Source organism: Rhea pennata, chromosome 1 (genome assembly GCF_028389875.1).
Source record: "Rhea pennata isolate bPtePen1 chromosome 1, bPtePen1.pri, whole genome shotgun sequence".
Classification (NCBI taxonomy): domain Eukaryota; kingdom Metazoa; phylum Chordata; class Aves; order Rheiformes; family Rheidae; genus Rhea; species Rhea pennata.
In genome coordinates, this window is record NC_084663.1 from 97,980,652 (window position 1) to 97,993,283 (window position 12,632).

Here is a 12,632-nt window from a genome sequence, read left to right on the forward strand (position 1 = left end):
GTTTTGCTTCAGGAAACTCATAGACTGAGCTTGAGCATAGTCTGGCGTTCTCGTCGTAAACTCCTCTTCCTATAGAAGAGATACCGTTAAGTAGCTCAGGTCTCATTTCCTTTCAGCCCATAAACAGCAAAACAACTGATACGTCCAGACTGATTTGATTTTTACCAGTGGAGGTAAATATACATAGGCTTCCTTTGGTTCCAGAAGGAACTGAATACACAAACAAAGGAAAATAAGTATTGTGGGTAACCCTAGCTGGCCACAAGGGAAGACCATGTGTTAGGGCTACAGCAGACTCGGTCCCAAGGAAGCAAGGGGGAGGCAGCTCAGCCACAGCTTCATCAAATTCCTGGTTACCCACAGGAGCAAGTGGCTTGGTTTGGGAGCAGACAAGAATAAAAACGTTTGCATACCGCATCTGCTATTTTTAAAGCTGTTGTGCTGATGACTGGACAGCGACAGGTTGGACGGACAAAGGAGGCTTGTAAGGAAAAGGAGGGCTTAAACCAGTCAGGTTGAGGGTGAGGCGAGAACATTGCCCGAGATCATCAATAAAATCCACAGCAGAGCTGAATTCCCCCTTAGAGGCTTCTGGTTACAAGGCAAACGGAGCTAGGGGTCTCGGTACAGGCTGTTTTGGTGAAGAATGAATGATTCTGTGGAGCTTAAGTAGCAGCTCCTGATCACGTAACTCAGGACGAGGTGAGTGGCACACAACACTTGGATTTACACATGCTGTGGATCTGCTGCGGAAGACAGGGACTATGATCGATCCACACCACAAGGACATAACGCACTCGCACTCTGCCCCCCTGCTCCTTCCTCACTCTGCCAGTAGCTTCTCTTCCAGACACAACACTACCGTTACTACCGACTTTACTTGGAAGGAAGCATCTTCCTCAAACACTCTGTTATCACTTACGTGTTTTCTGTACTACAAAGATTTGGCTTTTGTCAGCCCTGCATGAACACTACAATCTCTCTCCCACACCTCAGTTTTCTTTTTTGAGGCTGCAAACAACTGTTTTTGCAGCTGATGCCAAAGCACTTTCCGTGTTGATGTCACTTGAAAAGTGACACAGACAGCACTGGGTCAAACATGATCAATTCATTTTCCTTGCTAGCCTGACATGAATTGGCACTGCGCATCTGTTATTCCTGCCTTTCTGCAGTCTATTTGCTTTGTTCTAACATGAACCAGGATACACGGCACATTTCCCCTGGATTAAATTCGCAACAGTGACAACCAAAGACATTTGTCTCTGGCAGGGGCTACTTTTAGAAAGGTTAATGCTGGTCACCGTTTCTGGGGAAACGAGGAACTTTGATAAGAAGCCCTTGCGACTAATCTATTTTTAATAACATTACATATTGGAAAAGAATGCAATAACATTTATCTGTTCTAGACACAGATAGTGTCAATATTGTGGTCTTATTTTGGAAAGCTGGCATGTTGGAACTGTAAAAGCCCATTTCTAACGCCTATCTATTTTCTTGAGAAGAAAACAAAACAAAACAAAAAAAACAAAAAAAAAAAAAAAAACAAACAAAAAAAAAAACCAAAAAAACAACCAACTGTTTTCACAAAATCTGGCCTTTAGAATATTCCTAATAAAATTTTCACTTTAATATCCTGGCACACCTATAAAGTGAGATCCATGAGATAGGAGGATGCTATTTCAAGAAATGGATGTTTGGAGAAAATGTCTGCTGAGTCATGATCCTCTGGACTGCTCCAAAGCAAGCAGAGAGCATATCCTTCAGCTCAATGCATCTACCTGACTGTAGCTGGAGATTGAGAACTTACCTTGGGGCTGCCTGGTCACTGCTCCTTGCTGCTGCCCTCTCCATTGAAAAGACAAATGGGAAAGAGTTAACATGAACTAACAGAAGTGCTCCTCAAAAAAGGTCATCCACGCAGGAATGGCTTCAGAGGAAGGAAAATGTGAACTGGCACATATTGACCAACAGCAAATCCAAGTCCATTCTGTATGACTGGATATATTCTCTCTTACAAAGAGGTATGGTTTAATTCTTCAAGTGATTGGTGGCCCAAAGAGAAATTGGAGGTGGAGAGGAGCTTAGCTTTAAAATAGTTGCACTCTGCTACATGTCTAAAGGATGAGAAAACTGGCATTAAACAGCACATTTGAAGTGTGTTTCTAGACTGTGCTAGACTCATGTTACTAGGACTAGAGATTTTCCGGATTATGAAAGCCCTCATGCTTCCCCTGCTCCAGCGTGCATGCTAGTTTACGAACACCAGTGTCCACAACCTGAAGAGGTATCAGTAACTTCTGTTTGTTCACGTTCCTTTCTGAATAATCATTTTAAACAGTGCCCATCCTTTAGCTCTTTACTGATAGCTACAGGGTGGTGTGCAAATCTGAAGTTCTTCATGGAGAGCATCTGCTGCTGTGCAAATGTGCCCGAGGAAATAATTTCTAAGTCCCTCCAAATTTTTAAAGTGCTTTTTAAAACCACTAAAACCCATGATCTGTTGCCATCAGCATGCAGATGCCTGCAACCGAATACTTCTTCCTGCTTTGAACAGCTTAAAAAAAATCACCAGTGACCGCAGAGAACATGCCGCATGCCGCATGCCGCCATGGAGGACAGCAACCTCCCTCATTAGCTCCAGAAGGCCCATAAGCCTCCATGCCACCTCCGGTGGTGCTTTCGGCAGGCCTCCGCCTGTTATCCCGTGCCAGACCCAGGCTCCACGCCGCAGCAGCGCGCTCCCTTCCTAACCCAGGCCATGAGAAGAGATGTGCCAGAGCCGTCATTAGCCCCTCTCCCCTGCTGACACTTCATCATTACGGTATCTTAAGAACGTTTTAAAGGGTCAAGGTTTTAATGGGCGAGCTCAGCTTCTGGCAGCGAGACTGACAGCTCTTTGAGAGCAGATTACTGGTGCTGATAAACCCATCGCACGCTGATTCGCAGCACCTAGGAAAAAACAGAAAAGCAAAAACAGTAAGAAGCAAGCCTAATTAAACGAATGGTCTCAGCTCTGCAGCTCTGGAAACACACTGGGGAAGGACAGCGAGGTCTTCCATCAGGCCCGTTCTTACTCTTCTGTCTCCAAGAGCTGATGCTGCCCTATTTCCCCAAAGAAAATTTGTCGGTCTCCGATAATTTTGACTATCCTAACCCGCCTGTCAGGTCAGAGAATAGGTAACGACGTGTTTTTGGAGTTGGAAGGCACCCTTCTGGTAACAGCTTTCACATCCTGCCATTTTAATTGCCCTTAGTGAGAGCTTGTTTTCTCCTCCTCTGAAACCGTTCTATGTTACCCCGTAACCACTGGAGAAAGGCAAGGGGCTAAAGACCCTAATAATTCACATAAGCAGTTCAAGTTATTCTTTTCAGTGTTCATTAACTAAGCATTTACTTGTGCAGCACTTCGTTAGAATTGCTGTAGCCCATTCACCAGTTTTATTACGCCCTTCTGAAGTTAAGGTCAGCAGTGCTTTAGCCTCAGTCAATACAGAAAATGAGAATACATGGTTTTCTCCCTGGGGTTTGTATTGCACAACCTACCTCAGAAGACAGGGATTCCAGCGCCCCTACTTCAGCCCATAAATGCTATTATCTGCTCTGCTCAAGTGGTTTGCAAACCATATTTCCTATTTTCATACACAGAACCACCCTAAAATACTTCTAGGCTTTCAAACACAACATACGCCAGCCCTCAGAGACAAGCTTCTTCATCACCGCTTGCTTTTGTTGTTTCCAATCTTTTTGTATTTCAGCTTCAAGTATTTAAAGCCTTTCTTTCAGGCATGAGCAAGGACTGTACCTAACTCCGCTAATTATTATTTTATTTTTAGCTGCTGTGGATTTTTTTTTTTTTTTTTTTTTTAAGAACAGGTAAGGGGAAAGAAAAAACATTTATGCTTTTTCAGACATAAGCGATTTTTCATTTTTTCCTCTCCTTTTTTTAATCAGGTCTTAACCTGGCTTTTTGTCAAGGACTATTTGTCTTGTAGCACAGTTGGCAAAAAGCCAAACACTGCTAAGAAATGCAATGACAACTTAATCTGTGAAATAATTGCCTTGTAGGGATACTTTATCATCATTGCAAGTGCCAAAAAAAAAAAAAAAAAAAAAAAAAAAAAAAAAAGAAAAACTATGTGATTGACATAGATACTAAATATCAGGAAGCCATTACAGGAAGGTAAGTCTATGATTTTTCAGTATTTACATTCTTTAAGTAAAGACAAGATACTGTGTCTTTCCAAATACAGCTTTACTCCAACATTTCTGCTGGGAAGTTCAGGCAGCAGCATTTCTTGGAAAAAAAAAACGAACAAACAAAAAGTCTAACGGCTTAAAAACTGCTGTTAAGATTGCTTTCTGCTGCAAGCTTGAGAAAGCATGTCTGTGCTTTTCACCTGTTCCTTAAACTTCACCACCAATAAGCATCAATACGTCCATAGATGAACATGACATCCTTCTTAGCAATGCTAATGTTCTGGAGCAACTGGCTGGGGTGTGTGTGTATCTATACATATTTATATCCACATACATATATACACACGTGTGTGTAAGTATATATATATATACATAAATACACACATGCATATACAGATACATGCGAATCTCTCCCAAATATGATGTCCCACACTTATAGTTTAATCTTAGTTAAAATGAACTTTTCCCTTAGAGACCTGCATAACTGATCCTGGGAATCTGAGCTGTGCAGCAGCTCGGCTGTAGCTGATTCCACCTCCGCAACACTCCTCCCTTTTACATTGCCAGGCTCCAAAAAGCCTCCCTACTACTCAGGTTCAGCATTGTGAAAACGTGCAGGCTTAAACTGGAGCTAAAATGCCACCACCAGCAAAGTATCCAAATTGCAAGGAAATGCTCCAAAGCAGAACCTTAAGTTCAGCCTCTTTTCTGCATAGGACATTTCTATTTTCCTGCATGATTGCATCACATCCAAAGTCAAATTTTTTTCTGAAAATGTACAACGGAATAAGGTCAGAAAGGGGGAAATGTTGAGCTCTAGCATGCCAAGCTGCTGTGAATGCCTGCTGCCTCTTTGCAGTTTGGGTACAAAGCAAAGAACGATGCACCAAGCCATTAGTAGTTACAGAAGACGGGGTCTGCTCTGGGAGGCCACGGTGAGAAGGGAGGTTGCTGGACAGCCCAGAAGAATGCAAAAGTCTACACAGCACTGGGCTGAGTCCTTCAGAGAGAAGCATCTGAGATTTCCAGTCAAGTTAGAGGCATAATTCCCTTTAGCGACAAAGAGGCTCCCCATTAGCACCTTATCCTTCTGTAACAGAATTGATTTCTTTTTTTGTAATTGAAATACACATTGTGTCTTTGTAAGAAAAGAAGAAGCAGATGAAAAAAACAAAAAACAAATTATATGCTTAAGACTGATTGCACAAAGCTGAAGTAACTTGCCACATAGATAGTTTTAGGCACTTTGTTCTTGCACAACAGTCTCAAAAAGAAAAGGGAAAGAAGAAAGGAAATAATGTGTCTGGTATAACAACGTATAGGCAGATTGCTCTAGACACTGAGCAAGAATGGGAAATGTGCCCTAGCTCAGTAGGTGCCTCTGAAATTTCTCTTGAAATACTGGTAGCCCGGCAGCATAACAATACAAACAACTCAAGCGGCTTGGTGGTCCTCTCAAATAACGTGTTAAATTTCCATCAAAACTCACTCAAAGGAGAGCCTCAGGTTTTGATCCGACAAGCATTTCCCGCAGAAACTTCTCACTGACACCTCAGCTTATTCACCAAAAGAACGTATCAGAGTGGTCATGATTTGCTTGTTGCTGAACTGCCCTGTGGAAGCCCGTGGTTATTCATCTCACCTCTCCAAGTCCTGCTCTGCTGGCCAGGCTCCTGTGCCTTGCTGCTGTCAGAGAAGAGAACGGGATCCTAACAATGACTCGTGAAAGGCAACAAAATAACGTTTTTATTTATCTATAAAAAGAGATATATATAAACTGAATATTTTCAGAGAACTAAAGCATGCAGCAGAAGGTTTAACTGCAAATTTTCACACAGACCTCAACAAGAACATTGACAATTTTGAGGTACAAAAGCACGCTATTAAAAAAAGAAAAGAAAATTTATTTAAGCTGGGTTTTTCTGCTTCTTGCCTGTCAGGATATATTGGGAAGGATGAGGATTTCTACCAGGACCAAGTGTACTGCAGTTGAGAAACAGGGATTTTTCCAAAGCAGGAAAAAAAAAAAAAAAAAAAAGAAAGAAAGAAAATCACACTCACCTCCCATGCTCACACAAACATGCACTAGAACCTCAGATAAGGAAGTGCAGAGCTTAAGTGCAGATGATTTCCATTGCATTTCTGGCTTGGTCTGGATACCTTCATTCATCTACTGCCGACACTCCTTTGTGCCTCAAGATCCTGCAATGCATCTAGCCTCAAAAACAAACAAACAAAAAAAACCCCAAAACAAAAAAACCTCACCGTAATACAGAAGTTACTGATACCTTTCTAGGAAAATGATTGTCTGAGGCAAAAGTAAGGGTTAAATCCATATAAACAATGAGGCATTTAATTCTCAGTGCTTTCTCTGTACAAGATACCCATGTAAGCACTGAAGGCAAGTTATTTTTCCAGACCAATTTAGACTGAAGCAAGGACAAGAGTCAAGACATGAGAGAGATTTTAGACACTGAAAGTATAAGGAGTGATAGCACTGAGTGGAACTATTGTTCAAAACAGAATAGGCAAAATACTGTTAAAGATAGCGGCCGTAGCTTTTATATCTCAAATTATATCTCAGAAAAAAAAAAAAAAAAAAAAAACTAGAGTCATTCTTCGCTTTCTTCACACCAACTTGAATTGTAGCTGCTTGCAGCTTGTAATCAGAAAAATAGCCCTAGCTCACACTGAAACTAGTACAGTTTCTATTGCATTTGTTGATATCACTTGAAATTCCCATTAGTTTAATGTGAACTACAAACTAATATCACACGACATTTGTGTTCCTTAAGGTTTTTGGGGGACACCCCACAGAAACTGGAGTAGGAGACCACACAGTATAATTTATTTCAAGAAGAGAAGGGATCACAAGGCAGAAAGACAGATCTCTTCCATAAAAATAATAAATCAAAAACTGCTTAGAAGAGATTCCAACAAAGGGCAACACTTCTGTCCCATACCCATGCTATGCAAACAGGTCTTCCTGACTTACTGCACCGTGCATGCAGCGTTCAAACAAGACAGAAAATATCTGCTTTCTCAACCGGAAGGCACAGCTTCAAGTTTAGTTTTAGCAGGCATTGTAAATGGTAATACAAAAAGTGCTCGCTTTTATACAGGTTATGAAAGTGAGGTTGCAAGAGGGCAAGTTAAACAGAATCCTCCGCTCCCTCTTCTTACTCCCCATCTCGTTGTCCGTTTGCTGGCTGTAACAACGTGCGACATGTCACACGGGGCTCTGCCGCGATGAACTCCAGACCTCTGACACTTAGCCACCGATAAAGCCGTAACATACGAAAAGGCCATCCAAGACCTTCACAATAACCCGACTTTGGGAAGCTGTGGTGCCTGCCTTAATCCAGATGTCTGTCTCCTGAAAGTTTCCCGATACTGGTTCACAGCCTGAAAAAGTATAAGCAAAGATTTTTTTTTTTTTTCTGCGTGTGTATGTGTAGTGATCTTTCATTAAATAGGGTTCGCATCTGCCTTCCACTTTCCGGCTCAGTGAGAACAGGCTGAGACAGGCGGGCACGCGCACGGACAGTCAGCCAGCCATGAAAGCTGTTCATAACTCCGTGCATTCAAAGAGCGAGCCAAGCGACAGTCAATCATTTAATGTCTTCGTATCATTTAATTTCCTTGGTATCTGCTCCTCTCTCTCCCTTCCCTCAGTGAAGGCAGGGCAATCTGGGAACATGCTCCCAATCTCCCTGCACTCATTTGCTTTTTGGACTCAGGGGGAGCGCCTGTCAAAAGGAGAGCATTGGGAGAATTCATTGCCTGTGGTGCTGCATTTAGAAAGCAAAAAGAAAACCAAACATGGGCAATGAAGAATCATCAGATGTTTTTTCCATCTTCCTTTATTCTTTATCGTCTTAAGAACCACCTTCCTCTCTCCACCCCCCCAAAGCCCCCCCCCAAAATGACAGAATGAACACATCACCTCAGATGTGTTCACAGCCTGACAAAACATTTTAAATACAGACATCTTAATTTATCTTTCTCAAGATGAAGCATTTGTCAGGTCTATTAGAACTTCTTTACAGACCTCAAATACCAGAAAAGGCCCCCAGCACTTTCTAAGAGAGTATCTTCTGAGCCAGTAAGGATTAGGGCTCTTAAAGCTGAAAGTTTTGCATTAGTATTAAAAACTTAAGTACACTCAGGATATCCCATTCTCCTGCACAGATAGTATTTCAGCCAGTCTAAGTAAATCCAGCCTGGTATTCACATATTCATTTCAAAGAAAAACACACTTTAAGAATAGAATTACAGGAGGAAAAGATATAACAAGGATGCTGCCATTATCCTAAAACCAAGCATCACTGATTCAGAAAGTTAAGAGATCAGATAAAAAGAAATCTGAAGAAATTAAAGAAATAAAATTAAGGCATGCGAACAGCCTTAACACTGCTGTACAGTGAGGGTAGACTGTGGTTAAGACATTTAAGCGTTTGCATTCCTAACTTTTTTTAAAGCTAATTTCACCTTTCTAAAGTCCCCGAGTTAAAATGAGTCAGTGCTGAAGATGACTAACAGGCTTCTTTTTCCTCTGAGAAGTTCCCACTTCAGAGCGACCACGAGGACGCCAAAGAAACACCACGTGCTGGGGCTCCCGTCCGAGGTTTCTGGCACTCCAAGGAAGCACAGCGCCAAACACCAGGGCCCTATTTTAAGGTCAGAGTAACTGGGATGGTGGGCAAGCACAAGACAGCTGCTGGCTACCAGACCTCTAAGTAGGCTTGCAACAACTTTGCAGACCTGTGGCAAAAGCTCAAGTCTGCTCACAGCTCTGGCTTTTAACTTGCAGCAGAACTGTTGGCTTTTGGCTTTCTTAAAAAGCAAAGCAAGGGCATGGGGAACCTACTCTCCAAGGCCTGCCAGCACCAGACTTTTGGTGTTCTCTGCATCTCCGCCTCATTTCCCCAAGCAGCCAAAGTTTCAGTGGTATGAAGGACAACTCATGCAAGTTACTCGACCATTAAAACTACTCAAGCTTTAAAGGCTAAAAGCTAGGAAGCACAGTTAACCCTCTAGCAAGAGTGTACACATGCCGTCTCTCCATACGAGCAGCATCTCAGCCAGCAAAGAGCTTGCTGACAAATTGACTGCGGAAGCGTGGTGGTGAGTTGCATTATCTCTAATATCACAGTGGACCTATTTAAGAATTTTTAGCCTGTCTGTACCCAACACATAATCATAACATTAAGTACAGCAGTTGCAAATAACTTAGCATAATTACCAGCTGATTTCTTCATGTACATGCAGACACAAGGTTTCAATTATTTTTAATTATGTGGAAAGTTTCAAGTGCCTGTTTTATTCCATTAAGATCATTCAGAACTCAGTGAAAAACACAAGTGCTTAATTCTTTAAATGAAAGTTTTTAAGTAATTTGAACTCAGACTAATTAAAAGCTTTGCAGATTCCATGAAGAAATGTTATTCCATTTTCAAACAGCAGGTCTTTAAGACTACAGATAATATGCTCTAGTTTGCATTCAGATTGAAGATTTAACTCCTACTTTAAGTGGAGAGAAAAAAAAAAAAAAAACACAAAAGCAAATAATGAGAGCTTCATCGGTTTGGGCTCTAGGGTACAGTCTCTTGAGAATACCCAAGCCCATTGCTGCCACTCATAGAAATCAAGGCACTAGAAACAGGAACTTTATCCAGTCGTAACAGCCTTCGCTTAATCTTCCTAATCTGCCAAACACTCAGGTGTTTGTGCAGCATTGTACAAAAGGGAAAAACCAATGCCCAGCTATGGTAGCTGTCAACAGTCACCCTGCAACAAAATATGGGAAATTAGCTAGATACTCCACAGAAACTCTAGCATCAATGGGCTGGATAACTCCAAAAAGGGAAGATAGACTTATTTTCTTCATCTGCAAATCTAAAGTAAAATATTCTCACAATTGTGCTTTGGATCTCTCCCAATGGTAAGAGTACAACCACTCTTATCTTTCCTGATCAATTCCAACCATATTTGACAACAGGACAGCATCTCTGAGGACATTCCCCACATGTCAATAGCTGGCTAGAAGCTGTACTCTCAGATTTAGTGCCTCACTAAAGCCAAGGTAGGCAGAAGTCCGTCTTTCCATGTTCCATATGGAATTGCCTGGCTGGCCACCAAGCACCTCAATATTTCAGAGCCAACACCATTACACACTGTTGCTGCCCCAGTGAGGGCATCACTAAGGGCATAGAGGGACAGAAGCAGAGGTCACTTTTGTGTAGAGCAAAACAGGGTTTAAAAAAGACAAAAGACCTGATCCCACACACGAGTTTTGCTGCTTTCAGCAAATTCTGCTTTTAAATGCGTGAAAAATCACCAAGTCCTTGATTGGCACAAACAAAGCTGGATGTTCAGCATGACAACTTCACACAGCTGCTGGCAATGCGCTTCCTTCATATATAAATATAGCTAATGTATACAGTGATTGTTGTCTTGATTTCTCTAAATAGAGTAAGTAATGCATATAGCCATAGTAACCAGCTCCTGCTGAGTTATCTTTCTCTTCTGAAGTCAAACTATTTGTGCATGAATCTGTAAAGGAGCTTACATTTTTCCTGGCTGGAAAAGTAACGGAGGGAAACCTGGCTTCACAGTTCTGCAATGCTCTGCAGAAGTGACATGGAGTGACCTTGGCTATTGTTCTCTAAGTGGTTTTCCAGCACATCACGTGCATCTGTTACCCATTTATCGACCCACTTGAGTCTATAGAAACCAGCCAGTATTCTCTTTGCTAAACAGGGTTATTAAAAACGCAACATCAATGCACAATAATATCTCCAAACAAAATTCCTAGTCAGGCCATAAATAGCTTTAAGGTGTTATCTAACTTTTCAATGAGTTCATAGAGTTTTGCTGCAAAATAGGTGTATAGGCAGCATTTATACTAGCACTTGTATCTCTCAAAGATATTGCATCTGAGGACATTTAAGTATTCGATGTTTTAAAGATACAAGCACCCCGAAGTCTTTAACACAGATGAAAAAATCCAATTTCATTTACATAGATCAGCATTTGGGAAGTGTTGATACCTGAGTTCTGAACTCAAGTCTCAGACCTAAGCTTTATTCCTTTCTAAATGAGTAAAAATAAACACACATCTCTTACTCTCTATAGCAACATAAATGAAAACACTGCAGAGAAGGACTACGCACATATGGTGAAGAACAGCACTGAGCAGCAAAGATTACCGTAAAAGGATTTGTGACAAAGTACTGCTTTAGTTGTTGAGCTTTCTGTAGTGAATAGTTTTTAAGATATAAAATTAATGATTCAGATGGCAACTTGGACTACAGATTTGTGCCTGGAAGAGGGGAAAAGTCTGCCTCCATCCTCAGAAAGTGTTAAAGAGATTACAGAGACCTTGGCATGGGGGAATAATACATACAGAATATGAACAAGCTCAAAGCTACTGTGATTTTCTACAATTACACAGCACATTACTGCATGGGAGCGGAGTTGCCCAGATGCATGAATTGTGGAAAGCAACTGATTTAAGCCAGCAGTAAAAGAGGTTTGACCTAAATCACTGAGCTTAACTTTGCCTTGGGCTAAAGACAAATGCATAAGGAGTTACCATAGCTCATCTGATACTCAGTAGCCCATTGACTCATACTGACTTGCTTGTATTCCTTTATCCCGAAAAGAAAGAAAAAAAGTGAAAAAAGGAGCTAGGGCTCTATAAAGCATGTCTATTAGTAGTGTCAGGCCAGTGCTAAAGACATTGGGTTGGAGTACCAGTGCAGCACTAAGTGCTATGGGGAAAGAGGCAAGAAGACAGAGACAATTCCTCTGCCAAAGTATTTCTGAGCTGGCACTACTGCTACATTGTGAGGCTTCACTGTAACCCTCCAACAAAAAAATTGCAAGGTCATATCAGTGTATGAATGATCTAGTATTTCAGCCCAGAAAAGATCCATCCCGTCAAGCACAAGTCCTTATTTATTTTGCCTGAGACTGCCGATACTTAATGAGTCTGGGAGAAATCCAGGAAAATGTTATCACTGAACAACAGCCAGAGACTAATGCCAGACTTAGCTGCCCGATTTAAAATTTTATCGCACTTCAGCACCACAAAGAATGGAAGATACTTGCCAGAGATTAACACCACTTTTCTCTCTCTATTAATCACTAGGATTTCTACCTCATGTTCTGAGAAACTGAAGTTTTTTTTTTTTTTTTTTTTGGGGGGGGGGTAGGGTGGAGGAAACATCAGTTTCTGTAATGCAAGTTATCTCATGTTTCTTTAGTTGGGGGTGAGGGGGAGGGAGGGAACATTTAAACACCCTGCATATCCCTTTTTTTTTTTTTTTTTTTTTTTTTTTTTTTTTAAAGAAAAGAAAAAAGTTGCAGGCATCACAACTGGTATTAAAATTTTATGGGAACTCAAGACACTGACGTTTTAAACACTCCCT

The 12,632-nt window shown here is 41.3% G+C and overlaps 1 long non-coding RNA gene across 1 annotated transcript; it reads right to left on the bottom strand.

Annotated features, from left to right (window-relative positions):
- Positions 1-2,849: 2,849 nt before the first annotated feature.
- LOC134138582 (uncharacterized) lies at positions 2,850-6,438 on the bottom strand. Its single transcript, XR_009957935.1, has 3 exons — positions 6,259-6,438; positions 5,840-5,880; positions 2,850-2,949 (listed from the first exon to the last, which is right to left on the bottom strand). It is a non-coding gene; the product is annotated as an uncharacterized LOC134138582 (long non-coding RNA).
- Positions 6,439-12,632: the final 6,194 nt, after the last annotated feature.